The following is a 12433-nucleotide window of genomic DNA, read 5'->3' as shown; positions in this document are numbered from 1 at the left end:
CGAGGCACCCATTTTGAACAGAGCTTTCTCATAGTCAAATGCTCATGCTATATAAATCCAACATGTTCGTTTGATATCTTTACGATGTTAACTAACTCACGCAACTTCACTTTTCGATGATTGAGAACGATTTTGTGGATTTCCTTGATGTTTTTTGGTCTAATACCTCATTTGGGCGCCCACTGCGCTTTGCAGCATCGGTGTCTGTACGACCACGTCTGAAGTCAGACAACCAAAGTTTTATTATTGTATCTGATGGAATGGAGTTCTTATAGCACTTTTCAAGCCATTGGTTCGCTTGAACGGTATTTTTTCCCATCAAGTAGCAGTGTAAGATAAATTATTGTTTAATATATAAAATTGTTTTTGATCCACTGTTTTGAAAATAACAAAAGTAGTGTCATTCTTAGCACAATAGCTTACAAACATATGAGTAGAATATCATGAAATTTCAACAGCTTTCTTTTGAAGGCTAGTACTAACTGAGAAAGCGGTGAATGCAAAAGCAGCGCCATCTATATGTTGCTTTTCAGGGATTTTCATCCAATGTGTTAAATGCACGTCAATATTGTATAATGAGTATCATTTACAACTCTTGACCGTATGGCACAAAAGGATGATTTTGCGACAATTACTGGCTATTACTTCATTCAACTTGTTCAATTGGCGTTGATGGCTTACTGCAATAACATTTTAATTCGGTTTTAGTAATTAGTTATACTACATGTTGCTGATCTCACTATAGTAATTTCTGAAAAAATATGTTTTCGTGTTTTTCCGTAACCACTCCCTGCTAATCCATATTACACTACGCAATTACTTTATACAATGCAACTATATGCGAAGACAGTATTATAAACCCAGTAAATTTTAGGGACATTTTTAATGAGATTCAGAAAAAATTCATTAACAAAAAGGCGCCATTTTATAAGTTTATGATTAAATTATGATTAAATTTATATTAAATTATTTAAGTTAAATCATGATATTTATAAAAGTATTTAAATAGGAACCAAGAAAAATGTTGCCTTGATAGTGATTCAATCATCAATCCATTTTCGCACTTCTTCAGAATTTCAAAACCGCATAGCTACGCTGCATCGCTTGAACAGGTGTCTCAATTAAATTGGCATCAGAGAGACTAAAAGTAGAGTGTATATATGATTTAAATATAGATACAAATTCAAGTTAGCAAACGCATGCACGACAAAGTAGAGACTCTATCCAAACCGCACACACTAGTACCCACACCGAAGTGGTAATAACTGTGAAGATAGGACTATGAAAATAATCTGTCTCGCAGAAATCGAGGAAGTCTGTTCCTATTTTCTCCTTTTAAGGAATTGCGCAGCTCATATATAGCTCTAAACTAGGTGAGACGTGGACAGTCTCTCAGTATGTAGTACGTAGACTGTCGGTAAATATCTGCAGTTATAGTTTCACTCGATTTTAGTAGCTCGTAATACACTACAAGGTGCTGGTACCACTATATGTATAGCAAGACTTATAACCATGATGCCCCAGTTTGTATGCTTTCCCAAAAACAGCTATATCTCCAAATCTACTTCTGAAAAATTAATTTTTCACATTTCTATATTAGCATACACCATTAATTACTCTAGAATACCGGTTTGGTAACCAACAGGACTATAGACTTGTTGTTAAGGCGACAGGACAATCCCTTTATTGCTACAATACTCGAATCATGTATCATCGGGACATGAGTCTAAATTTACCTGTAATTCGTAAGAAAATGTGTAATCCGATAAGAAAAATCAATCCAGTCAAGACAATAATATTTTGGGATTGTTTCTAAATTGGTTAATGGCCAATCGGTAAGCATAATGACCTACGACCGTGGTTCGGGACCTACGTTAAATATAGTCCAGTCCAGATAAAATCTAGTAGGTAAAAAGGAAACTCTAAAATATAACACAAGAAAATTATTCTTGTCTCTAGATATTGTTTGAATAATCTTCCAGTTATACTGGTACTGAATATAGCCCCACTGTCTTCCGGTTTATTCTCTTCTGTTTCTTATTTATATTCTAAAAATACTCAGGAATTAATTAGATGCCACTATTAGACAGGGTATAACTTCACAGATAGACTAATTATTTAAAACAGATTACAATATTAAACATTTGTCTTAGTTTTGTTCGATATAAATAAGTTAAAGGCTAATATTTATTTCCGTTTCAGTTCAATGATTGTCGGTTCAAGGTTAACGAGCAAGTAGTAGAATGTTATGAATAGAAGTTTTTAACAAAACTTAGGTGGATATATTATCAGATGCCCTTGTAGTTTATCAATATAGTATTGTTTTATTGTATTAAATATATTTCAGCGAGCATACTGATGACATGATGGCAATGACATGGCATTATCATCAATACCATGTATATTGTTGCAAATATATCATAAAATATATTACAAAAATAGTGCTGTACATTAAACATTATATAAAAATACTGTATGTTTAAATCTTTGGTATTTACCCATTTATTTATTTTTAATGATGATTTTTATTTCTGATAAAAAGATGATAAAATTATTCATACTGATAGTAATTTGGCATCGCTTAATTGAATCTGCTTTAGTTTAATGATGCATTATTAAGTTTCAATAGTTAAGATTCTTATATAAATACTGTATAATGTATCAACGGATCATTGTGTAACTAGTGCACTGCCGATAATGTTTGATAAATTTTTTCTAGGAAAAGAAACTGAAGCAGGAAATATGTTAAGTACCGGTTTATAATTATTTATTATTTTCAGTCTGCTAATATATAAAATATAAAAAAAAACATTGGAAACTATATCATATATCGAAAAACCAATTTTTGATTGCCATGTGTTAAAGTTTTCTGGTTGTCATTGATTGATTTCTGAAGTCACTAAAAAGTCTATCAATCAATTTTCAATAAATTTGCAAACATTGAAAAATATTGTGTGATATTATAGTTTAATCAATGTCAAAATTGCTCTGAATTTTAAAAAACCTTGGACACTATATCTACTTCAGAAATGAAACTATAACCATCGAAAATCTGTGTATTAGAAAGGTGTAATAAAAATAATTTTAAAGTCGGCGCTGCTTAAGTAAAATGCTGAACTAAGTAAAATTATTAATCATAAATGTGAAAACTGCATAATTGGGTTACCCTCGTATTCTATGACAGAATAAAACCTTAAACACTGTAACAGAAATTCTGTAAAACTTTTTGTATTCCCCATCTTTATACTCTTCTATTAAGAAAACTGAAACTAAACCTTAATTCTTAATACGTTGAATTTGTAAAATAATCTCGAAAAAAAACCAAACAATACCTCAGAGTTCAATAAACTTTTACCTTATAATTCAACGAAAAAATTTATTATAGCAGAAAATACGAATCTTGCTATAAAAAACAATGTCAATTTTCATAAAATATTAAGTTTTGTCATGCAAATGGGGAAAATATCTTGTTTAATAATATATATGAGGTGTATTAAAAAATGTGATCTCATTTTCAGTATTTTTAGCAACATCAGGTAATATTAGGTTGGGAAAAAGTAACTTCGGTAGATTTTTTAAGCCGCATATTTCCAGTAATAATTAGTTAAGCCATTTTATAGCTTACTGGAAAGATAATAACCCAAAGAGCATTTTATATCTAGAGTTAGCGATACTGATTCGGAATAGAGATTCCAGAAGATGATTTTGTCACATTTTTCTGTATTACTCCTGAAAAGAGAAAAATATAACATATACGCACTAAATAATTGCACTCATTATCATAATAGATTAATTCGTCTTTATTACGTAAATGTCGATGTTAAAGATGAATTATCGATGTAGACGAAGATCACTACATCGTTACGGACAAAACATCAGAAATAATTCTGAACCATTTACATAAGGCTAGATATCAAAAGAATCTCGATAGCGTTTCCAATTAAGAAATCGTTGTGCTGAATGTTTATGAGTAATGAAAAATGGATAGCACAAAATAGTGTGCGAAAAAAATCACGAAAAAGTCGGCACATGAAATTTTATTGATATTTTAAAATTATTTATCGAAGTTACATTTTTACGCATAACAATTTTCAAGATAATTATTATGTGAAGTTAATTTATATTATTAGGTTTTTCCATTTTTTCAGGGTTTTATATATAGTTTGCCGTATTTTCGGGTATTAACAAGGTAAGTTCTTGTCATTTAGAGTTCTTAGATTCACGATATCCAACCTCAATATGATTTCTTTCGGATTCTTCCATTCGCCATATCTAACCCTCTTCAGTTTTATGTAATTTTGATGTTATTAAATAATAATTGTGGTTTGATTAACTTATATAAACTTGACATTTATCTCATATATTTATATTAATAGAAAACATTCAGCGTAAAATGCTGATATAACTTTAGATATTATCTTAATTTATTAGACATTTATTAGAAAACACGATATTCTAAAAAATATAATTCAACAGCTATTTCGAATTCTAAAGAAGCATTGGAAGAAATGAATTGCATTCAAAGGGAATTGCCTATAAAACTGAAACCATACAACAGATCTGCTTGATATGAAAAATCTTACTATTTTTTGATTACAGTCGTGAATTTATCAAATTAATTTAAGTAATAAGAATTAAAGATTAATTAGAAATAATTTTGATAAAATTTAGTAATAAAAAAAAAAATTATTAATTTTATTAGGTATTTATTAAAACCTAAAAAAATTATATTTTTTATGCATATTTTTATATACTGCAAAGACAACATTGTTATTTTCCACGCTTGACTACATATTGCAATAGCGGTGAAATCATACTTGGAAACATTAAAATGGGAAGTGCTACTCCATCCGCCGAATTCTCCAGATGTAGCTCTTCTGATGACTGCTTGTTCCTAGACTTTTTGTGAAGATACCAAAAAAAAATGCGTCAATTCGTTGTTAGCCTCAAAAGATACATGGCTGTTTCGAGATGGAATAAGTAAATTACCTGAAAAATAGGGAAAGGTGGCGGCTATCGATGGACAATACTTTAAATAAAATACATTGTAAAATAATCCATTAAAATTAATTCATAGGTCACTTATAATCCAAAAGAAATTTTAGAAACAAATTATGGAGGAATGTTGCAAAACTGTTATATGCTATGATCTGATGTAACACAAATTTAATTTAATTATTAATTATTGAAATGTGTTTCAAGATGTAAATACGAAACAAGTCGAATTCGATTTCTTTTTACTAAAATTTGTGTTTACCTTCAATACCGTTCTCCGTATCATCTTCATTATTACCTTCATTTCTATCACAACACTTAGAGCACATTATTTATAAAAATATTAAATTTATTGCCATTTATATTACGTATAAATACAACTCAACAAAGCACACACACACACAAACGCCAGTCATAACTCAAAACTATCTTGATAAAAAAACAAAAACCTGATCTGCACTTCGATATATTTGCGATGATACTGAACTAAACGTAGCTAGCCGGTCCCTATATCCCTTTTGTCTTAGTGGTTTTGTTGGTTTTTTATTGTTGTGGTTCTGACATACACTCACAACAAAAAGAATAATAATAAAACCGATCCGGTTACTTAACTGTACAAACCGTAGACTTATTTAAAGGTTTCTAAAACATAATACCGAAATTGTAGTCGTTTCCTCTTCGACGTACGGAAACGAAATAAAATAATTTGTTTTCAGAACTGGTCTTGTAGATAATGAATGTCTCGAATATTGGGTGGTTCTGAATTGCTTCGTAGTGTTTTTTGTTTTACTGAAGTATTTTCTTACCCGAATAAGCCATAGGTCATTGACCGAGAGAAATTATAGTCAAACAGAGTAATGTCTGGTGCATATGGCGGGTGAGATCAGATTGACAAGACAAAACAATATTTTAAAAGTACATTTCATTAGTGATGGCCTTCAAATATTTCTTGTTATTACTCTTAGTGGTTTACAGTCTGCCCAATAGGCAATAAGTGTGTTTATATTATATATATTCATGTCATGTAGAAAATCACTCCATTAAGCGAACTCCTATATAAAATACTGTCTTAATTAATTAGTCTTATTCTAAAGCTTATTATAAAGTCTACATATGTCCAATAATCAGATCGGATGGTGTTAAACGTTTTAGTCTAGGCACTTCACTATCACGTCGCATATTTAGCTGATTAGTGAGTAAATTGGAATACATTGACACTCTTTCAAAGTACCTCACACAAACACATTGAGTTACGCCCGTTATAGGTTCTAGAGCAATATCGCGTTGTATCACTTCATTTGAAACATAGCACGGAGCATCAACAACAGCATGCAACACTTTATTTTGGAACCGTTGAATGATGGATATATTAGATTTGCTATCGGTACCCCATAGTTGGATTCCATATGACTAAATAGGCTTGAGTACAGACTCATACAGCAACACCTTGTTATCTAATGATAACTTGGATTTGCGCCCGATGAGCCAATATATTTGATAAAATTTCAGTCGAAGTTGTTTTCCTTTATAGAGTATGTGCTTCTTCCTGGTTAGACGTCGATCTAAATGCATACGAAGATATTTAACATCTTCTGCCTGGGGGAGCTGACATTGATTGTTATTCACGGGTGGATATGTTCTTCTAAGCAGGGTAAAAGTTATACGGGTGGATTTTGTTTCATTGGCTTTAATGCTCCACGTCTTCAACTATAGTTTTATATGCTCCAGGTGGGTTTGTAGGTTCAATAATGTTGTGACGGGATGTCCATGAGATGCTAATATTGCTGTATCGTCTGCGTATGTTACCACAGTGGTAATTTTTGTGTTGGATATTAAACCCAGTACAGTACGTTACCTTGGGAATGTCCTGAATATATTGGATGTAATTCGGTATGTTCATCGCCTTGTTTTAGAGTAAAATGTGTATCTGTGAGATACGCTTTTAGTAACTGATAGTCCAGATGAGGGAGAAGTTTCTTTAATTTAACCTGTAAGCACGTATGCCATACTTTATCAAAAGCCTGAGATATATTTAGGGAAGCAGCCGAACAATATCTTTTGAAAATTAGGTCCATGTTTATTTTGTATACAAGTCTATGCACTTGTTTTTTAGTTCCATGCTTATTGTGAAACCCAAATTGATGTTCTGCAATAATTTTAATCTTCTTAATCTTAATCCAAGAAGTTTTCGAGATTATCGGTAATAAACTTATAGGCCGGTAGGAGGTGACATATTCTGGTATTTTTCCTGTTTTGAGAACCATTGATATTTTAGCTACTTTCCAGATACTAAGGAAGTAATTAATTCGTAGCATAGCATTAAATATAAATGTTAATAGTTTTATACAATTTTCTTATAATCCTTGTAAAATTTTACCGATAATTAAATCATAACCAGGAGCTTTGGTGGAGCAAGAAGAATAACACTATAGAATCACACAGGATAAATACCAATACCATCGTTCCAGGCATTATTAAATTAAAAACCTTCAAAACCCCAGCAGTAATAAGACAAAGTGGAAATTTAATCTAACTCGTTTTATAATATTAATTAGATAAAATAAGTTATAGGGCATAAACAATTATAGAAGAAATAGAAATGTCAGCTTTTACAGGTAATGTAATTAGAATAACTGATCAGGCTAGTACACCTACAGAAAATCTCAAGGAGATATTAGATTAATAACAAACAAATTGAAATCGAATTCCATGGTCTTGGGAAAGTCAGAAGTAATAAATATTCAAAATGGGGATGTAAAAATTGAACAAGTAAACGCATTTAAGTCTTCGGTTATAGAAAATAATTGAAGCCGGAAGATGGAAAATAATACCAGATTTGGAAGAATCTATCCAGTAATACAGCCAGTGCACGTCATGATAATTTAGGACATTGCAATGTTGCCTCATTAACCTTGACTTCTGTTTACAACATTTGCCAGCTTATGACCTCTGATTATACACACTGCTCTTTTAATTAATTTTGTAGACGTTTGACAACATGGTCGACCAAATACCAACAAAAATTGTATTTTATTGGCTAACTGGGTTACATGTTCGCAAGCATCAGATACCCTCATGTCCCTTTTTAGCTAGGAACTTTTAATTAGCAATATAAAAAGTAAAAATTTGCTGCTAGTTTAAAACTAATTATGCATTTTTACAAACTGCATTTGACAATTTATTCGACGTTATCTATGACGTGCATTGGCTGTTTTATTGGAACGTTATATAAAACACTTTGCAAATTAATTAATAAAAACAATTTACAAACTAACCTTAATATTCGGTTACCAGGCATTGGTATTCAAAGAGAGATAATAATACAATACAAGTAGCAGAAATTAAATAAGCCGGAAGAAATCTAATAAGAAAAATAAAAAAAGTATGTAAATAAGTAAAAAGAGGAAATGTTAAATAAACAAGAAAATTACTCTATATTGTTAATGGAAGAATACATAGAAAGGAAACCATTCATTTGGTGGAGACACTTACATCGCATAGAGGACTCAAAAGATGTAAAGAGAATAGGGTAGCAAGGAGGGATAAGATAAAAACCAGACTAAACGAATTTGGGATGAATGTATCAAAGAATTTTTTAGAAAAGAAGAAAAAAGCCCGGTCGAAGCAAGAAGATTGCACACAGACAGAAAACTAATGGAAGAAACTTGTACATAAAGAAAGAAAAAACAGATAATAATCATAATACACACTTTGTTGTTTATATATGACTATATATACTTTGTGCTTCCTTTCATTCTTGTGAATGCTACTTGGTGTTACCGCTTTGGTTTTTAAAAACAGTAGATGATCGAGCGTTATCATGATATAGAATACTTATTTCAATAGTAACATTTGTTTTTAAATCACCGAAAAACATTCAACAATTTAAAGGTATTTAAAAGTAGTGAAGGGTAAAATCAAAAGAATAAATCTAAAAAGAACATGGATATTAAGGGTTAGGGTATACGTAAAAATTTTAAAGATATTTGTCACAATTTTAATGTTCCTGCCAATTTAATTAACCATTCATTGTTTAATTAAGTTAATTTTGCAGCTGCACTTGAAAGCTAATAAAAATGTCTATTCCTTTACAATACTAATTTAGATTCCGAATATTTGTGTCCGCAAAACCAAGAAAGCAATTGATTGACTTGACATTTTTACGAGGCATTAACAGAAGAATACTTTCCATATGTTTCATCTTGAAGTTCTATACGAAATAAAAAATTATAAGCATTTCAAGTTATAAGACTTACACTTAGTTATAATTACGTTGCCATGGTTATCATTATCATATTAACAGTAGTTATGGAAGAAATTATAAGCACGATGCTGACGAAGATGTACGTGTCATATTATTTCTCTGTCTCATTTACTCTTTTGTTTTATCAATTTATTTTATTTCAGTAATATTGTAATTTTACGTACAATTTACAAAAACAATCTTCTGGGAATAACATTTTTCTCTCTTTATATACTACCAAGTAAGGGAATAAATTGAACAATCTGATTTCTTGGTAGAAATATATTCTCTAGAACACTTTTAGTAACTCTCCTAATAATTAATATCGGATTAAGCCAGAGCGTGGTCGGATTCAGGTAGTTTTTTTTAACTATACATTTGCTTGGAGCATTTAAAATATTTGAACCACAACCACAGATATAACTTTTCTAATATTTAATTTATTCCACTCTAATTTCTGTTTTAATCATTTTAAAAGTTCTGCTATAACGGAACCCCTATTTTTGTCAGGTTTTTATTCGAAATTTATTATAGTGTACAATTAACAATTAATGTGGTCTACAATAGACCGCGTGTTGGTCCATCAGGCAGTGGTTTCGTTTTGATTTCTTAGAAGATTCATTGACCAGGATATTTCTAATCTTCTATGGTTTGCTTTTTTTGAATAGATATTTTAGTAATCAATTTAGTTGACTAGACGGGTTGTCAAGTTCTTATTATTTCTATATATGGATTTGATATTGGTGTTTTATATTAGCATTGAATGATTGTTGAATTAATTATAGTCGGTCCAAATATTTATTTTTTGTATAAAATATGAAATTATTTAAATTTCACTAATACTGTAGTTAATACAAAGCAAAAACTAACTTAGTTATCGATTACTTCTTATTAACGTCCCTTGTGGAATCAATATTTGATAGTTTAAGAGGTTGTTGAATATGTCTTATCGTTTTAAAAGGAAAACACGATTTTAGGCCTTGAACTACAATTTAAAATATATCATAATTACATTTTGTTATTTAATTGAATCTTTGTGATTTTTTTTATCTTTAAATTGAGAATTTGGAACACTGAAACTGATTGGCATCTAGTTTCTACTATCTAGTAGTTTTTTAGTTTTCTTTATTCTTATATTAATCAAGTCATTATCTATTTTCATGCTAGGTTACTTGGCGCTTGCAAGGTTTAGGTTTGAAAACTATTAAATTTCTTGGCTGACTGCAGGTACCCTTAAGTTTCTCTGTATGTCCTCATTTATAATATACTGTAGAACTAGTGTTGGGAACAATCGACTAAAATCGACCATCGACTGTTCAGTAACTGACTACTTTTTACTATCGACTATTTCAGTCGCTATTTCTGGTTCGACTGATTCTAAATTAGAGATATTCTAAATTAATATAGCAGCATTTTGGAGCGCTAGTTTTCGATGGCAAAAACATTAAATTGTAAATGATAAATAATAAGATACTTTTGACTGGCATAGTAGGTAATAATTTGGACTGGTATAATAGGTAATACTTTATTGATAAACTTTCACGATTTTTCTCCAAGCCTTTTGTTTGTCAAAACTTTTTTCCTAAAATCTTGAAAACCAAAATTGGGTTCCAAAGGTTTTAGAAATTGCATAAATCCAAAAGATTTGAAATTTTTTTACAGTAGCAGTTGTTAAATTTCTTTTAAAAATATTAACCGTAAAGAAGTGAATAAAGTATATTAAATATTTGTAATAAATACATTTTCTGATAGGAAAACTATACTTTAATATTTAACAATTTATTTTGTTGGGTATTAAGAAGAGCACCACAGTTTTTATTTGTTAACGAATGGACTATCTTAACAGAATGTGTTCAACTTTTAAAACCCATAATATATAATTGATGCATACATGAGTAATTTAATAGTAAATCCTTACAAAGGTGTTTGTACTAAGAAATCCTTTCGTGCCCTGTATATCTTAGTATCGCTGATTTCCTTTTATACGCGCCAACTTATTGAGAAATATGTTAAACCATATAGATATTGGTAATGTTACGACAAACCATCACGCACGTCACTTTAGTACTAAAGCTAATTTATTTAAATTAAATATGAAACTTAAATTATTGTGGGCGATAATATGGGGAAAATATCAAAAAACGAGTAACAATAACAAGTAACATACTTATAATTATATTAAGTTACATTAACCAACGGCACGACGATTCTACTAAAAATCAATCGTTTCTCAATATTTTAAATTTTAAATTCTTATTTGTTCGTTGCTTTGTTTCTTTACTCATGAATGCTTATGGATGGTTGTTTTATTAAAGTACATAATCTTAAAGTAATTTTTGATATAGTAAAATGTAGTATAGTATGTAAGTTAATACAGTTATCAATTACTAATAACAGAAATATGCGACTGTTTGGGAGAAAAGCAAAATATAAACACTAGAAAACTTTTTTCGGATTTTTTCTATATAAAAATACAAATAATATATAATAAAAATACAAATTAAAAGGATTATCTGTGGAAAAATAACTACAATCAACAATTAAAATGCTACCAATTTGTGAATTCTTACAAGAAAGAAAAATATAATAAAATAAATTAGAAATTTGTCAAAATTGTAGATATTAGTTCGCAGCTAATCAAAGAGGACACTAAAGATTGGTCTCAAAAGCCCCAAGGTAGTTGTTAAAATGTTGTTCGTTGGAGAAGCATTTAAAAATGGAGTTAAGTTATTTTATGGAAAAATCTCTCCAAAATTATGAAAACTTTGTTGTGTAAATACTTTTCGTTTGTTTTCTTTATAACACTTTTGAATTGTCCCACTGGGGATACCGTACAATTTCGTTCTTATACCGAAGTCAAAATATTTGTCAAATATTTTATTTCTTTGAATAATATCTAACGTGAGGAGAAATAAAATGCTCCAATTTGTTTGAAATCCCTTAAGATAAAATATGATATCTAGTATGTTTATTCCACCATGTATATATGTAACCAGAGTATTAGTTTTTTGTTAAGATAGGAAGAATTTAAAAGCTAATTGAAGTTAGGTGCTTGCATATGTTTATATTGTATATTTTATTGCATGTTGTAAAGGTAAGCAACCTAATCTACCTGTTAAATTCGATGATTTTAATATTTATCTACATAAAATAATGATTTTCCGTTACGTATTATTAAATTATTCAGTGTATAAT

General features: G+C 29.9%; 1 protein-coding gene across 5 annotated transcripts in view; it reads right to left on the bottom strand.

The window, feature by feature from the left end:
- The window catches only part of LOC143202294 (coiled-coil domain-containing protein AGAP005037), a 526529-nt gene that overhangs the window by 433822 nt on the left and 80274 nt on the right, over positions 1 to 12433 (bottom strand). The gene's annotated exons all lie outside the window — the stretch shown is intronic.

This window comes from Rhynchophorus ferrugineus, unplaced genomic scaffold (assembly GCF_030347505.1).
Source record: "Rhynchophorus ferrugineus isolate W39M unplaced genomic scaffold, kcgeb_rfMv2 rfM9, whole genome shotgun sequence".
In the NCBI taxonomy this organism is placed as follows: domain Eukaryota; kingdom Metazoa; phylum Arthropoda; class Insecta; order Coleoptera; family Curculionidae; genus Rhynchophorus; species Rhynchophorus ferrugineus.
This window is presented reverse-complemented; position numbering and strand designations above follow the sequence as displayed.